Raw genomic sequence first — 18,746 nt, 5'->3', positions numbered from 1 at the left:
GACTGGTTAGCCAGAGACGGGTAAGATTCCTCAAGGGAGGAACAACCTAAGACAGGCACAGTTGCAGGGGAGCCATCAGGTAAGAAATTGGGGATCAACAGAAGTGAGGCTTAGAACCTCACCCCCCTTGTTTTGAGAGAAATCTTCTGCATCTGTGAACGTTTTGTTGCCCTTGTCTAGCTTGGATTAATACCTAGTCTATAGACGCACACCTGATCATCTACACTTGCCCTCTTATAGCACTAAATTATGTTTTCTACCTTAATCTTACATCTACCTACCACTTCAGCATTTTATTTAAGAAATAATAATAATAATAAGGGAGAAATGTGGGATTCACATATAAAATCAAGTATAAAAATAAAATGAATAATCATATCTCAAAAAAAGTAACAAATAAATAATGTTATATCAAATTATGCAGTAATTTGATACATTTCACATGAATTATGATTAGAAATATCATCTATGATGACACTTCTACTAAGGGTATAAAACCAGAAAGCAGCTTAGAGCTAAATATTGATAATAAAGAAATTTTAACCATATGATTACTAGAAAATAAAAACAGCTGCACTGATATACTTTAATCTCTTCATTCATGTGTTTTAATTACACAAATAGCTTTGACCCAGCTATTTTTTGGCTGGTCCTGTCTGGTTTTTGAAAATACGACATGGATAAATATTTTGTTATACTTGTGGTCATAAAAAATAAATAAAATATTTAGTATATTTTAAGTGGATGAACATAAAATACAGTGTTGTGGGATGGGGAGAGCACATTTAGGAAACATTTCTATTGTAAATGTTCCCTTCACCCCAGGGTCAGCTGCATTATCCACGATAGGAAGGATACTGACAGAGCGTAAATGTCCTTTCGTGATGAAGGTTAAAATAGTTGTGTTACATACATACAATGAAAAAATCTAAAAAACTATGAAATCTTCAGTTTTGTTTTGATAAACGTGACAATCACAATGTACCAATTCATCAATATTTTAAACAAATGTGCATGTGTATATGCACAACATCAAAGAAAATGGCACTAAAGTATGTGATTTACCTTTTTCCACCATCAAATTGCACAGTACCCTTACCTATTACCTTAACATTTAATATGTGCTGGATGTACTTTAAGAGGTTACATATTTTTTGTCCATTTCATTCTGCATATTCCAAAGCCAGCACAGAGTTGCCCAGGAGTTGGGAAAATAATAGTCCTGCTATTGTTTAATTGCATGAAGCCATTGCATTTGTGTTCTCCTAGAATAAAATCCTTGATACACTGTAAGGAATAAATGAGATAATCCAGTCTCCTTACATTTGAACTGACTTAATGCTCCAAAGCCTCCTATGAGGACCTGCCTCTATTTACTCCTTTTTTAAAATACAGATGAGGATCCTTAAGGTGGAAAAGTGTGTGCAAGGTTTCATTTCTTTGGCAGGTGACTGGCAGAGGCAATATCCACAATGCCAGGACTTCTGTGTGAGTTAAAACCACTGTGGACACAAATAAATCACAAACCCATATGTATTATAAACCTGTCTATAAGCCAGCATTTTCACTGGATGACAGTGTAACAAAAATATCCACTATGTTACTGACTTCTTACTTTGTGCACATAATATTTGTACATTTTATCTTTCAACAAATCTTTATCACTTTATGTTCCCTATATTATAGTGATATAACATGGAGCTACAGATCTATGAAAGAATACATGTATTTTATTCTTCACCTCCTGTTATGGGGTATATATTTTTGTCTCATTTACCATTTCAGTATGAAACTGAGTAGCCCTCCATGGAAAATCCTAATATATTCAGTTTCACTAATGAATATAATAATATTTGAAACATTAACTATGGACACTTCAACCTTTTATTAATATACGAATACACTCAGAGAACACAGATAGTTCTGGCAAAGCCCCAAGGAACACAAAGCAAGTTTTGAGATTCCAGATTTTAAAAGTGCAATGTAAAGGAGAGGTGTGCTCTGATTACAGCAGATTCCTAGTGATTCACATTTTATATTGTGATAATTTTGAAAAACACACATTTCCTTCTTAAAAACATGCAATTTGCTGTCATTTTACAAACAGCCAAATTGCATTGAACAAAAATGTTAATAAACATTTTGGGATGAAAATTAGCCTTTGTTACCTGTAATTCACTTAAAGACAGTTTTATAGGTTCTCATTTGTTGTTTTTTTGTGCAGTTGGGACATGTCTCTGGTGCCCCTTGTGTGCTTCATTCATATCAGTGACACTTGGGAACACATCATGGATGTGATGATCAATAACACAGGAGTCACTGAGTTTCTTCTGGGATTGTCTGAGGACCTGAGGATGCAAACCCCACAGGGCATCCTGTTCCTTATGGTCTACCTGGTGGCCCTGTTAGGAAATGGACTCATCATCACGTTCATTACTTGGGATCCTCAGCTTCACACACCCATGTACTTCTTCCTGAAGAACCTGTCACTCATAGATCTCTGCTACATCTCTGTCACTGTTCCTAAATTTGTTCTCTACTCCCTGATGAACAGGAACACAACAACTTTCCTTGGGTGTGTTTTCCAGGTGCTGTTCTTTGCAGGTTTCTGTGCTGCTGAATTTGCCATCCTCACATTGATGTCCTATGACCACTACGTGGCCATCTGCCGGCCGCTGCACTATGAGACCACCATGAACAAGGGGGCCTGTGGGCGGATGGTGGTGGCTTCATATGTCACTGCGTTGGTTTATGGAGCCATGCATGCTTCAGCAACATTTTCAACAAACTTCATTTCCAGTAAAATCCATCAATTCTTCTGTGATATCCCTCAGATTATGGTGATATCAGACCCCAAAATGAATATAGATGAAGCTTCAGTGACATTAATAGCTGTAATTGTGACAATAATGTGTTTCACCTCCATTACATATTCCTATGTCAACATCTTCTCTGCTCTCCTTAAGATCTCCTCCAAGGAGGGAAGGTTCAATACCCTGTCCACATTCATCCCTCATCTGGTGGTTGTGTCATTGTTCATTTTCACAGCTGCCTTGGCCTAATTGAAGACACCCTCCACCTCTCAGACCATCCTGGACCTCCTTTTGTCTGTTTCTTATACTGTGTTGTCTCCAATCATGAACCCCATCATATACAGCCTGAGAAATAAGGATATGAAGGCAGCCATGGAAAGAGTTCTTATTTAAAAAGCACAGAAAATATTTTAACTACATTTGTGAGTGTTGGGGTAATAATACATTTCTTAAATTCTAACAGAGGTACATGCTTCATATTGAACACCAGTGAGGCAGAGAAGTGTTTTACAATTCATGTTGTTGCAAAACAATCACAGGACGGTGATTCATAGTTGATCCTTGATTGATGAACCTTGATTGAAACGGGCAGTATGAAAGTGGTTAGAACAATGTTTCTGGAAGAATATTTGAGTCATTGGTGGAGCCCATTTACAGGTTAGTCCCAATTTAGTGGGATTAGAAGGAAGAGGGTGAGTTATTTGACTTTTGCTCTTCAGAATCATGAGTCTAAAAATATCAGGTTCCTCTGAATATTTGAACTGTAGAGTAAAGTGCATCTAGTTCGTTCTGAATTGTTCCAGAAAGCTCCATCATCATTTTCATTAGTGGAGCAGAAGGATACATTGCCAAACCACAAGTGTTCACAGAAAGTGCCATAGAATCAGACTGCAATGGAGCAAAGTTTAGGAGTAACTTAACCATCTACCTATTTTCTTTAGTGGTTGCTGAACCAACAGGATGTATTCTCTCACACGTGCATTTCACACATTTTCCCTGTTCCTAGTAGTATCTACAACAACATAGAAACTCTCACATCTAGTTTCAGTGATAAAAGTCACATTTTCAGCAATTTATGTTTTGTATGACATTGCTGTGAGGCCATGTTTGCACCACTATACAGGAATTCCCTAACTTGTCTATGCTATAATTGTTGATAGAGATGAGGTGGCTGCACAAACCACAAGTGTGAGTCCCTGGTTGAGCCTGAGAGCTAGAGATGATCAGATGGCCCCACTGACTGGCCAGGCCATATGTCATGGTTCATCTCTCCAGTCCATATGTACTAGTTACTAAGTGAATAAAGCTACCATTGTGAATAACTCCTGCCTCTCATTATTCTTAATCATTTCGTTTATTCCTGGTTATACAAAGTAGTGTATGAAAATACTGAAATATTCTATGTGCATATTGTTTCATGTAAAATGATTTATTTATCTTTCTTTAAGTTGAAGTTAGTTCTGAAAAATGGACTTTCTCTGGACAGAATACCTATTTATTGACTTGTTTTTACATTTTGTGAAGTACATACAATAAAATGCACAAATTCTAGAGTAGAGTTAAATGAATTGAGACATGCCAATATACACTCAGTTTACCATCCCCCAGATCAAGATGTGAAGTGATAGCAGAATCTTTGCACCTTCCCTTATCTCACCAGTCCCCTCACCACCCTCTCCTGTGGCAACGACCAATGTCTTCTCTGTCCAAGTGATGGATTGAAATTCATAATCAAGATGATACTGCACAAGTCTGTGGTTGACATTGAGAAATGCATTGCTGACTCTCCTTCAGAATCCCGCTGTGAACATCTCTGCACTGACCTGTTTGACTGTGGATGTGCATATATCTCTGAAGGAAACAAAGTCACTGTGTCAAAGAGGTATCTGCCCTCAGTGCTGATTGCAGCACTATTTACAACAGCAGAACGTGCTAACAACAGAAGTTTCGATCAACATATGTATGTTCTAAGAAGTTGTAATATATTGTACACACAATGGAATATGATACAGCCATAAATAAGAAAATATTTTCATTTGTGACATCAGGGGTAAACATGGAGGATATTCTGCTTCATGAAATGTCACACAGAAAAAAATAGTATATTCGTTCACTTCCATGTGGAATATAAATAAAAATCAAATGATTCATAGAAACTAGGTATACATTGTGTATGCTAGGATTGGAAATGGGATTGTGATGCTAGATGAAGGGGGTCAAAGAACCGAATTCCAGGTATACGTTCGCTAATTTCTGGAGATCTAATATACAGTGCATTACTACCGCTAATACTCATGGATTGTATTCTTGCAACTTGCTAAAAGAATAGATTTCAAACCTTCTCATTACAATAAAAATGCGGTTATGATGTGCAGTGCTGGATGTAGCAGCTCACATGTGGTAATCATTTTGTAACATGTACACTCATCAAATCATCCCATTTTACAACTTAAGTGTATATATGCCCATTATATATGAGAATGGTCGGATGATAAGGATCACAAAATATGTTCCTCAATCAACAGGAGTGAATTCAGGACGGACTGAGTTTGATTTGGCTCCAGAGTGAATTTGTGCAAATGGGCAATTTTTTAAAATTGTACCTTTACCTTTCTGTTGAAAACATATTCTACCTGTACGAGGTACTGTGATTCCTCAGTAAGGTGGCATGTGTCACCTTCCTGGAATCAAATAAGCAAACATAATCTTCCACTATTTATATGGTAAATTAAAATGTATGTCATAATAAAAATTATATGAAAATCATGAGTTGTTTATTCCAATATGGTTAACAAATAGGAAATTCTATATTGAAAGATCAGTGGTACAACATGTGAAAACCAACCTAGATATCTAACTGCACCCTCTCTTAAGTATATTAAAAATAGAAATTTTCTTATAGAAAATAAATTCAAGTTCAAATATATGTAAGTTCCAAGATATATTATTTTTATTAAAATATTCCCCAACACACATTGAAGTCAGAAAAGGATATTAGACATAAAATTTCATTTAATCACTTGAGAAAGGCATAAGTTGTGCCCCTAAAAATAATAATAACCTTACTGTAGTTGAGGTATTTACAGCTGTTAGCTTGTGTTGCATAAAATGCCTTATCAGAAGCCATGTGTTCACTGAAGTTTCCATCGGGCAGTTCTGCATTGTTCTCTGCTCTAAGGGTGGATTGTATATAGGAGAGTCTTTGCCTTGATGTCACTTAAAATGAGTTTTCATTACTTTCTCCCCTTTATGAGTCACCCACCTGCTACCAATACCACTTCAATTATTGCACAAAATTTAACATTATACTGTCTGTTCCCACGGGCTTAATCAACATGCTGAACTTGTTTAGTTTCCAGGTCACTCCTGGACTCCAGTCTATAATCACGTCCCTCCTGGTTGGTCCAGGCCTTGAAAAGACGTGACGTGTTAGGTCACTCAGTTCATATCTTATTCCAGGAGGCCACTCACTGCTCAGATCTGCTGAGAGTGTCCATCCGCTTGTGATTGATAGTTGTCCTTTCTGTTTCAAAGTTGGTAAAAAATATAATGTTTTTTTCTATTATTTTGTCAGAATGTGAAGACAGTAAAAAGAACAACAGCTTGGGGGGCGGAGCCAACATGGCGGCGTAAGTAGGACAGTGGGAATCTCCTCCCAAAAACATATATACTTTTGAAAATACAACAAACACAACTAGCCCTAAAAGAGAGACCAGAAGACGCAGGACAGTGGCCAGACTGCAGCTACACCAGCGAGAACCCAGCGACTGGTGAAAGGGGTAAGATACAAGCCCCGGACTGCGGGACCCAAGCGCCCCTCCCCCCAGCTCCCGGTGGGAGAAGAATAGGCAGAGCGGGAGGGAGACAGAGACCAGGACTGCCGAACACCCAGCCCCAGCCATCCGGGCCAGAGCGCAGACACAGTACGTGCCCAGGGGGCCCTGGATACTGGGGAAACAGGGAGTAAGACCTCTGAGCGGGTGCCGAAGCTGATGTCCCTGTGACAAAGAAAAGCGGGGGCTTTTTGAAAGTCTTAAAGGGACAGGGACTTAACAGCTTGACGGAAACAACCCAGGTCACAGTACAGCAGCTGGAAATTACAGGGAAAACCAGGTGCACTAACTCCCTGGGCAACAGCTCTGAGACCCCTCACGGAGGCAAACAGTCAAGCAGCCCCCGAATCCATTACCCCACCGGGCGCTGCGAAAGCAGAGAAGCAGCCTGAGACAAATTCCGCCCACAGAAAGGGAAATTTCTCCCTTCCGGCAAGGCAAGACACAAAGACCCACTCTACACGCAATTACCCAACAGAAGCCACTAGGGGTCGCAGTTGTCCCAGTAAAGAAAGGCCAGTAGCAAGTGAAAACTTTGGCCATCCCAGCTGACAGTCAATAGCACCTGTCAACATGAAAAGGCAAAAAAATATGATCCAGACAAGACTAACCCAGACAGCTTCAGCATCTGCTACATCTTTCCCTGAGAAGGAATCTGGGGAGATAGATTTAGCCAGTCTACCTGAAAAAGAATTCAAAACAAAAGTCATAACCATGCTGATGGACTTGCATAGAAATATGCAAGAAATAAGGAAGGAGAATTCAGAAATAAAACAAACTCTGGAAGGACTTCAAAACAGAATGGGCGAGATGCAAGAGACCATTAATGGACTAGAAAACAGAGAACAGGAACGCAGAGAAGCTGATGCAGAGAGAGAAAAAAGATCTCCAGGAAAGAAAGAATTTTAAGAGAGTTGAGTGATCAATCGAAAAGGAATAATATAAGAATCATAGGTATTCCAGAAGAAGTAGAGAGAGAAGAGGGGAAAGAAAATGTCTTTGAAGAAATAATTGCTGAAAATTTCCCCAAACTAGGGGAAGAAATGGCCTCTCAGACCACAGAGGTACACAGAACTCCCATGACAAGGGATCCAAGGAGGGCAACACCAAGACACATAATAATTAAAATGGCAAAGATCAAAGACAAGGAAAAAGTATTACAAGCAGCCAGAGAGAAAAAAAAGGTTACCTACAAAGGAAAACCCATCAGGCTATCATCAGACTTCTCAACAGAAACCCTACAGGCCAGAAGAGAATGGCATGATATACTTAATGCAATGAAACAGAAGGGCCTCGAACCAAGACTACTGTATCCAGCACGAATATCATTTAAATATGAAGGAGGGATTAAACAATTCCCAGACAAGCAAAAGTTGAGGGAAATTGCCTCCCACAAATCACCTCTACAGGGCATCCTACAGGGACTGCTCTAGATGGGAGCACTCCTAAAAAGAGCACACAACAAAACACCCAACATATGAAGAAGGGAGGAGGAGGAATAAGAAGGGAGAGAAATAAAGAATCATCAGACTGTGTTTATAGTACCTCAACAAGCGAGTTAAGTTAGACAGTAAGACAGTAAAGAAGCTAACCCTGAACCTTTGGTAACTACAAACTTAAAGCCTGCAATGGCAATAAATTCATACCTTTCAATAATCACCCTAAATGTAAATGGCCTGAATGCACCAATCAAAAGACACAGAGTAATAGAATGGATAAAAAAGCAAGATCCATTCATATGCTGCTTACAAGAGACTCACCTCCAACCCAAAGACGTGCACAGACTTAAAGTCAAGGGATGAAAAAAGATATTTCAATCAAACAACAGAGAGAAGAAAGCAGGTGTTGCAATTCTGGTATCAGACAAAACAGACTTCAAAATAAAGAAAGTAACAAAAGACAAAGAAGGACATTACATAATGATAAAGGGCTCAGTCCATCAAGAGGATATAACCATTATAAATATATATGCACCCAATACAGGAGCACCAACATACCTGAAACAAATATTAATAGAACTCAAGGAGGAAATAGAATGCAATGCATTCATTCTAGGAGACTTCAACACACCACACACTCCAAAGGACATATCCACCAGACAGAATATAAGTAAGGACACAGAGGCCCTGAGCAACACACTAGAACAGATGGACCTAATAGACATCTACAGAACTCTACATCCAAAAGCAACAGGATACACATTCTTCTCAAGTGGACATGGAACATTCTCCAGAATAGACCACATACTAATACACAAAAAGAGCCTCAGTAAATTCCAAAAGATTGAAATCCTACCAACCAACTTTTCAGACCACAAAGGCATTAAACTAGAAATAAACTGTTCAAAGAAAGCAAAAAGGCTCACAAACACATGGAGGCTAAACAACACGCTCCTAAATAATCAATGGATCAATGACCAAATCAAAATGGAGATCCAGCAATATATGGAAACAAATGACAACAACAACACTAAGCCCCAACTTCTGTGGGACACAGCAAAAGCAATCTTAAGAGGAAAGTATATAGCAATCCAAGCATATTTATAAAAGGAAGAGCAATCCCAAATGAACGGTCTAATGTCACAACTATCGAAATTGGAAAAAGTAGAACAAATGAGGCCTAAGGTCAGCAGAAGGAGGGACATAATAAAGATCAGAGAAGAAATAAATAAAATTGAAAAGAATAAAACAATAGCAAAAATCAATGAAACCAGAGCTGGTTCTACGAGAAAATAAACAAAATAGATAAGCCTCTAGCCAGACTTATTAAGAGGAAAAGAGAGTCAACACAAATCAGCAGTATCAGAAATGAGAAAGGAAAAATCACAACAGATCCCACAGAAATACAAAGAATTATTAGAGACTACTATGAAAACCTATATGCTAACAAGCTGGGAAACCTAGGAGAAATGGACAACTTCCTAGAAAAATACAACCTTCCAAGACTGACCCAAAAAGAAACAGAAAATCTAAACAGACCAATTACCAGCAACGAAATTGAAGCGGTAATCAAAAAATTACCAAAGAACAAAACCCCCGGGCCAGATGGATTTACCTCGGAATTTTATCAGACATACAGGGAAGACATAATACCCATTCTCCTTAAAGTTTTCCAAGAAATAGAAGAGGAGGGGATACTCCCAAACTCATTCTATGAAGCTAACATCACCCTAATAAAAAAACCAGGCAAAGAGACCACCAAAAAAGAAAACTACAGACCAATATCCCTGATGAACGTAGACGCAAAAATACTCAACAAAATTTTAGCAAACCGAATTCAAAAATACATCAAAACCATCGTACACCATGACCAAGTGGGATTCATCCCAGGGATGCAAGGATGGCACAACATTCGGAAGTCCATCAATATCATCCACCACATCAACAAAAAGAAAGACAAAAACCACATGATCATCTCCATAGATGCTGAAAAAGCATTTGACAAAGTTCAACATCCATTCATGATAAAAACTCTCAGCAAAATGGGAATAGAGGGCAAGTACCTCAACATAATAAAGGCCATCTATGAAAAACCCACAGCCAACATTATATTGAATAGCGAGAAGCTGAAAGCATTTCCGCTGAGATCGGGAACTAGACAGGGATGCCCACTCTCCCCACTGTTATTTAACATTGTACTGGAGGTCCTAGCCACGGCAATCAGACAAAACAAAAAAATATAAAGGAATCCATATTGGCAAAGAAGAAGTCAAACTGTCACTATTTGCAGATGACATGATACTGTACATAAAAAACCCTAAAGACTCCACCCCAGAATTACTAGAACTGATATCGGAATACAGCAAAGTTGCAGGATACAAAATCAACACACAGAAATCTGTGGCTTTCCTATATACCAACAATGAACCAACAGAAAGAGAAATCAGAAAAACAACTCCATTCACAATTGCATCAAAAAAAATAAAATACCTAGGAATAAACCTAACCAAAGAAGTGAAAGACTTATATTCTGAAAACTACAAGTCACTCTTAAAAGAAATTAAAGGGGACACTAATAGATGGAAATACATCCCATGCTTATGCCTAGGAAGAATTAATATCGTCAAAATGGCCATCCTGCCCAAAGCAATATACAGATTTGATGCAATCCCTATGAAACTACCAGCAACATTCTTCAATGAACTGGAACAAATAATTCAAAAATTCATATGGAAACACAAAAGACCCCGAATAGACAAAGCAATCCTGAGAAAGAAGAATAAAGTAGGGGGGATCTCACTCCCCAACTTCAAGCTCTATTATAAAGCCATAGTAATCAAGACAATTTGGTACTGGCACAAGAACAGAGCCACAGACCAATGGAACAGACTAGACAATCCAGACATTAACTCAGACATATATGGTCAATTAATATTTGATAAAGGAGCCATGGACATACAATGGCGAAATGACAGTCTCTTCAACAGATGGTGCTGGCAAAACTGGACAGCTACATGTAGGAGAATGAAACTGGACCATCGTCTAACCCCATATACAAAAGTAAACTCAAAATGGATCAAAGACCAGAATGTAAGTCATGAAACCATTAAACTCTTGGAAGAAAACATAGGCACATACCTCTTAGACATAAACATGAGTGATCTCTTCTTGAACATATCTCCCCAGGCAAGGAAAACAACAGCAAAAATGAACAAGTGGGACTATATTAAGCTGAAAAGCTTCTGTACAGCAAAAGACACCATCAATAGAACAAAAAGGAACCCTACAGTATGGGAGAATATCTTTGAAAATGACACATCCGATAAAGGCTTGACGTCCAGAATATATAAAGAGCTCACACGCCTCAACAAACAAAAAACAAATAACATAATTAAAAAATGGGCAAAGGAACTCAACAGACGGTTCTCCAAAAAAGAAATACAGATGGCTAACAGACACATGAAAAGATGTTTCACATCGCTAATTATCAGAGAAATGCAAATTAAAACTACAATGAGGTATCACCTCACACCAGTAAGGATGGCTGCCATCCAAAAGACAAACAACAACAAATGTTGGCGAGGCTGTGGAGAAAGGGGAACCCTCCTACACTGCTGGTGGGAATGTAAACTTGTTCAACCATTGTGGAAAGCAATAAGGAGGTACATCAAAATGCTCAAAACAGACATACCATTTGACCCAGGAATTGCACTCTTAGGAATTTACCCTAAAAATACAGCAATCAGGTATGAGAAAGACCAATGTACCCCTATGTTTATCGCAGCACTATTTACAATAGCCAAGAATTGGAAGCAACCTAAATGTCCATCGATAGATGAATGGATAAAGAAGATGTGGTACATATACACAATGGAATACTACTCAGCCATGAGAAAAGGGCAAATCCAACCATTTGCAGCAACATGGATGGAGCTGGAGGGTATTTTTCTCAGTGAAACAAGCCAAGCAGAGAAAGAGAAATACCAAATGATTTCACTCATCTGTTGAATATAAGAACAAAGGAAAAACTGAAGGAATAAAACAGCAGCAGAATCACAGAACTCAAGAATGGACTAACAGGTACCAAAGGGAAAGGGACTGGGGAGGATGGGTGGGTAGGGAGGGATAAGGGGGGGAGAAGTAGGGGGGTATTAAGATTAGCATCCATAGCGGGGTGGGAGAAAGTTGAGGGCTGTACAACACAGAGAAGACAAGTAGTGATTCTACAACAGGTTGCTACGCTGATGGACAGTGACTGTAAAGGAGTATATAGGGGGGACCTGGTATAGGGGAGAGCCTAGTAAACAAAGTATTCGTCATGTAAGTGTAGATTAATGATTAAAAAAAAAAATGCAGTTCCTATGTGGTGACCTCTAATGAGTTCTACACAATGATATAAAGGACATATAAAAGTGTAGGCAAAGGGTCTGTTTGTGTTTATACAGAGGATCAAAGCCTAATTTGGCTACCCCGAAAATGAACTAAGATACGATATGAAAAAGAACTTCCAATATCAGCAGTCTCGGGAAGACTCATGACAGAAGATGATCAGAAAAAAAAAAAAAAAAAAAAAAAAACTTCAACAAAGATCCACGCACTGTCACAGGTGTAGCTGCACTCATCCCACCAGTTCCTGGACTTGCCATGGGAATGAGGAAGGAGATATCTAAGCTGGCCTGTGCATACAGTAAAACAAAAATTGGACTGGATCTATACTGTTGGAACTCAACCAAGAATTATTAGAAGTGCAAATTGTAGCACTCCAAAATCTTACAACCACAGACTATTTATCGTTAAAAGAACATATGGGATATGAACAGTCCCCAGAAATGGGGTGTTCTAGTTTATCTGAATTCTCTCAAACTGTTTAAGTTCAGTCGGACAATATCCACCATATCATAGATAAGTTTTCACAAATGCCTAAAGTGCCTAACTGGTTTTCTTGGTTTCACTGGAGATGGCTGGTAATTACAGGTATGCTTTGGTTAGGTAACTATATTCCTATTATGTTAATGTGTGTGCACAATTTAATTAGTCGTTTAAAACCTATCCATGCTGAAGTTACTCTACAAGAAGATATGTCAAAGAAATAATCAATTTTCCCAGGTTTTCTTCTGCCTGCTACTTCTATAGCTTTTCTTCTTCCTACCTAATCACAACCTTTAAATAGAACTCGTGCCACATGTCGAATTTACCGAGTATCATAATTCTTCCAAGTGGTAAAGACACCTCAAGATAAATGCTGGGCATAGAAGACACAGGGCATAAATATACAAAGAAGTAAAAAGTTAACCTTTTCAAACAATAAGGCTTCTCTCTCACTTACCAACTTAACATTTCCCTGTATGGCCCCGGAAGATGACTGGTTAGCCAGAGACGGGTAAGATCCCTCAAGGGAGGAACAACCTAAGACAGGCACAGTCGCAGGGGGCCATCTGGTGAGAAAATGGGGAGCAGCAGAGGTGAGGCTTAGAACCTCCCCCCTCATGTTCTGAGAGAAATCTTTGGCATACATGGATGTTTATTGTCCTCATCTAGCTCGGATTAACACATAGTCTATAGGCACACACCTGATCATCTACATTTGCTCTCTTACAACACTAAACTCTGTTTTCTACCTTTATCTTGTATCTACCTACCACTTCAGCATTTTATTAAAAATAATAATAATAGAGAAATGTGGTATCCACATATAAATCAAGTTTAAAAATCAAATGAATATTCATATTTGAACTGACTGTGTATAGTTCATAATGCATGAACAAAACCGAAAGTTTCTGTGATGACTGCCCTTGCACTGTTCACCATGTAACTTATTCACTATGTAAGAATTTGTACTCCATGTAAGAATTTGTTCGTTATGCATCAGAAGATTGGAGACTGATGAAAATTAGGCTTGGGGTGGATTAATGATTGTGCATTGAGTATTGACCACCCTATACAGAAATTTATTGTGGTTAACAACTATTTGATCAATAAATATGAGAGATGCCCTCACAAAAAATATATATATATATATATATATATATATATATATATATATAAACACACTCCCAATTGTAAAATAAATAAGTAACCGGGATGCAATGTATAGCATAAGGAATATAGTCACAATATTGTAACAACTTGGTATGGTGATAGCTGGTAGCTAGAATTATCATGTATATAAATGTTGAATCACTGTGTTGTACACCTGAAACTAATGTAATGCAATGCTATTGTCAACTACCCTTCAATAAAAAAAAAAAAAAAAAAAAGAACAACAGCTTGAAATCCACACATGAATGTGTCAAAGCTGTGGAGAAACAGTGGAACCTTCTCATAAAAAAATCATCACATCACATACTGACACATAACCACAATGTAAGTAAACTCCCCATAGTTTGATGTGCCATTGTCTATAGAAATAGAAAAATATTTCTCACTTTTTATTCAGTTCTGATCACTGCCAAGTGGTCATTGTCATCATAGAGTATCAAATAGAATTTTGTACATTTGATAGTTCTAATTTATCTCAACATAGTATTAAACTCCAGATAATGAGAACAGTTAATTGTGAAATCTAATGAAAATCTATTAAGAAGCTAGTAAATTATGTGTTATGTGATATCAAATTATGCAATAATTTAATATATTTTGCATAAATTATGATAAGAAATATCATCTGTGATGACACATCTACTTAAAAGTATAAAACCAGAAACCACCTTAGAGTTGAATATTGATAATAAAGAAATTTAAACTGTATGGTTTCTGGAAAATAAAAATAGCTCTGTTGATATGCTTAAACCTATTCATTCATGTGTTTTAATTCCACAAATACCTATGACCCAGCTATTTTTTGGTTGGTTCTGTCTGGTTTTTGAAAACACAAGAATGAATAAATATTTTGTTATACTTGTGGTCATAGAAAATAAATAAAATGTTTAGGGTATTAAAAGTGGATGAACATAAAATACAGTGCAGTGGTTTGGGGAAAGTACCTTTTGGGAAACATTTCTATTATAAATGTCCTCTCTTCAATCCCAGGGTCAGCTGCATTATTCACGACAGGCAGGATACTGACACACCTAAATGTCCTTTCATGATGAAAGGTTAAAAAAGATGTGTTATATACATACTATGAAAAAATCATCCTTGAAAAAAATTAAATCTTCAGTTTTATTTTGATAATCATGACAATCACAATGTACCAACTTATCAATATTTTAAACAAACGTGCATGTGTATATGCACACCATCAAGGGAAATGGCAATAAAGTATGTGATTTAACTTTTTCCACCATCAAACTGCACAGTACCCATACATATTACCTTAACATTTAATATGTGCTGGAAGTACTTTAAAAGGTTACATATTTTTTTTCCATTTCATTCTGCATATTCCAAAGCCAGCACAGAGTTTGCCCAGGAGTTGGGCAAATCTGAGTCCTGCTATTGTTTAATTGCATAGAGCCGTTGCATTTGTCTTCCCCTAGAATAAAATCCTTGATTTACTGTAAGGAATAAATGAAATAATCCAGTGTCCTTACATTTGATCTGACCTAATGCTCCAAAGCCCCCTATGAGGACCTGCCTCTATTTACACCTTTTTTTTATGCAGATGAGGATCTTTAAGAAGGCAAAGTGTGTGCACGAATTCATTTATTTTGCAGGTGACTGGCAGAGGCAATATCTACAATGCCATGACTTCTGAGTGACTTAAAATCACTGTGGACACAAATAAATCACAAACCTACTATGTGGGATAAACCTGTCCATAAGCCAGCATTTTCACAGTATGAAAGTGTAACCAAAATTTGCACTATGTTACTGACTTCTTACTATGTGCACATAATATCTGTACATTTTATCTTTCAACAAATCTTTATCACATTATGTTCCCTATATTATAGTGATATAACATGGAGCTACAGACCTATGAAAGAATACATGTAGTTTATTCTTCACCTCCAGTTGGTGGGTATATATTTTTGTCTCATTTACCATTACAGTATGCACCTGAGCAGCCCTCTATGGAAAATCTTAATATATGCAGTTTCACTTATAAATATAATAATATTTGAAATACGAACTATGGACACTTCAACCTCCTATTAATATATGAATATGTTCAGAGAACACAGATAGTTCTTGCAAAGCACCAAGGAACATAAAGCAAGTTTTGAGTTTACAGCTTTATATAGTAATAGTACAGTGCAATTTAATGGAGAGGTGCTCCCTGATTACAGCAGATTCCTAGTGATTCACATTTTATATTGCAATAATTTTGCAAGACAAAAATTTCCTTCATAAAAACATGCAATTTGCTGTCATTCTAAAAACAGCCAAATTGCATTGCACAAAAATGTTCATATACATTTTAGGATGAATTAGCCTTTGCTACTGGTAATTCACGCCAAAGACTGTTTTATAGGTTTTATTTGTTGTTTTTTGTGTGCAGTTGGGACATGGAGGCACCTTTCCCTGGTTGCTTATGTGTGCCTCATTTATATCAGTGACACTTGGGAACACACCATGGATGTGATGATCAACAACACAGGAGTCACTGAGTTTCTTCTGGGCTTTTCTGAAGACCCAAGGATGCAAACCCTACAGGGCATCCTGTTCCTTATGGTCTACCTGGCACCCCTTTTAGGAAATGGACTCATCATCATGCTCATTACTTGGGATCCTATGCTTCACACACCCATGTACTTCTTCCTGAAGAACCTGTCACTCATAGATCTCTGCTACATATCTGTCACTGTTCCTAAATTTGCTCTCAACTCCCTGATGAACAGGAACAAAATATCCTTCCTTTGGTGTGTTTTCCAGGTGCTGTTCTTTGCAGGTTTTGCTGCTGCTGAATTATCCTCACAGTGATGTCCTATGACCGCTACGTGGCCATCTGCCACTCCCTGCTCTCTGAGACCATCATGAACAAGGGGGCCTGTGGGTGGATGGTGGTGGCTTCATATGTCAGTGCATTGGTTTATGGAGCCATGCACACCTCGGCGACATTTTCAACAAATTTATTTTCCAATAAAATACGTAATTTCTTCTGTGATATCCCTCAGATTATGTTGATCTCAAATCCCAAAATTAACATAGATGAAGCATCAGTGACATTAATAGCTGCAATTATGACAATAATGTGTTTCACCTCCATTTCATATTCCAACGTCAACATCTTCTCCGCTGTCCTGAAGATCTCCTTCAAGGAGGGAAGGTCCAAAACCCTGTCCACATGCATCCCTCATCTGGTTGTTGTGTCATTGTTCATTTTCACAGCTGCCTTGGCCTACTTGAAGCCGCCCTCCACCTCTCAGACCATCCTGGACCTCCTTTTGTCTGTTTCTTATACTATGTTGTCTCCAATCATGAACCCTGTCATATACAGCCTGAGAAATAAGGATATGAAGGCACCTCTGGAAAGAGTTCTGATTAAAGAAGTACAGAAAATATTTTAACTATTTTTTAGAGTGCTGGGGAAATAATATATCTTTAAATACTAACAGAGTTGCATGCTTTCACATTGAACATCAGTGAGACTGAGGAGTTTCTTACAATTTGTATTGTTGCAAAATTATCACAGGCTGATGATTCATAATTGATACTTGCTTGATGAGCTTTGATTGAAACTTGCAGTGTGAAAAAGTTGGGACAATGTTGCTGGAAAAATATTCTATGGACATTGGTGGATCTCATTTTCAAGTTAATCCCAATGTAGTGGGATAAGAAGGAGGTTGAGTTGTTTGGCTTTAGCTTTTAGAAATCAGGAGTCTAAAGAAATCATGGTCCTCTAAATATGCATAAACTCTTGAGCAAAGGGCATCTGGCTCAGTTCTAAATTGTTCCAGAAAGCTCCATCATCACGTTCATTAGGGGAGCAGAAGAATTCATTGCAAAACCACAAGTGTCCATAGAAAGTGCCACAGAAACAGACTGCAATTGAGGAAAGTTTAGGAGTGACTTAACTAATGCACCTGCCTATTGTTTTGTTTTTGTAGTTGATGAGCTATCTTCATCCATTTGAAATCATGTAAAATAAATACTGTTAGGAACAGGATACATTCTCTGACATGTATTTCACACATTTATCCCATTCCTAGTAGTACCTATAACAACATAGGAATGCTCACAACTAGCCTCAGTGATAAAAGTCGAATTTTTATCCATCTATGTTTTGTATGACATTGCAGTGAGGGCATGTCTGCAGCATCCTACAGGAATTCCCTAACTCGTCTATTCTGTAATTGTTGATAGAGATCAGGTGGCTGCACAAACCACTAGGGTGAGCGTATGTTGAGCCTGAGAGCTGGAGATGCTCAGATGGCCCCGCTGCCTTGGGCCAGGCCGTGTGTCATGGTTCAGCTCTTCAGTCCTTCTGCACTGCTTACTAAATGAATGAAGCTACCACTATGTGGAGAATAACACCTGCCTATAATTTTTACTAAATCACTACATTTATTTCTGGTCATACAAAGTAGGATGTGAAAATCCTAACGTTCTATACACACACTGTTTTATGTAAAATGATTAATTTACCTTCCTTTAAGTTGGGATTAGGTCTAAACAACTTCTCTGGACAGCCATTTATTTATTTGTTTTACTTTTTTTGTGTGGTGTGGTACATACAACAAAATGCAAAATCCTTAATATATTAAAGGAATTCTGAC

This window comes from Manis pentadactyla, chromosome 13 (assembly GCF_030020395.1).
Source record: "Manis pentadactyla isolate mManPen7 chromosome 13, mManPen7.hap1, whole genome shotgun sequence".
NCBI lineage: Eukaryota > Metazoa > Chordata > Mammalia > Pholidota > Manidae > Manis > Manis pentadactyla.
This window is presented reverse-complemented; position numbering follows the sequence as displayed.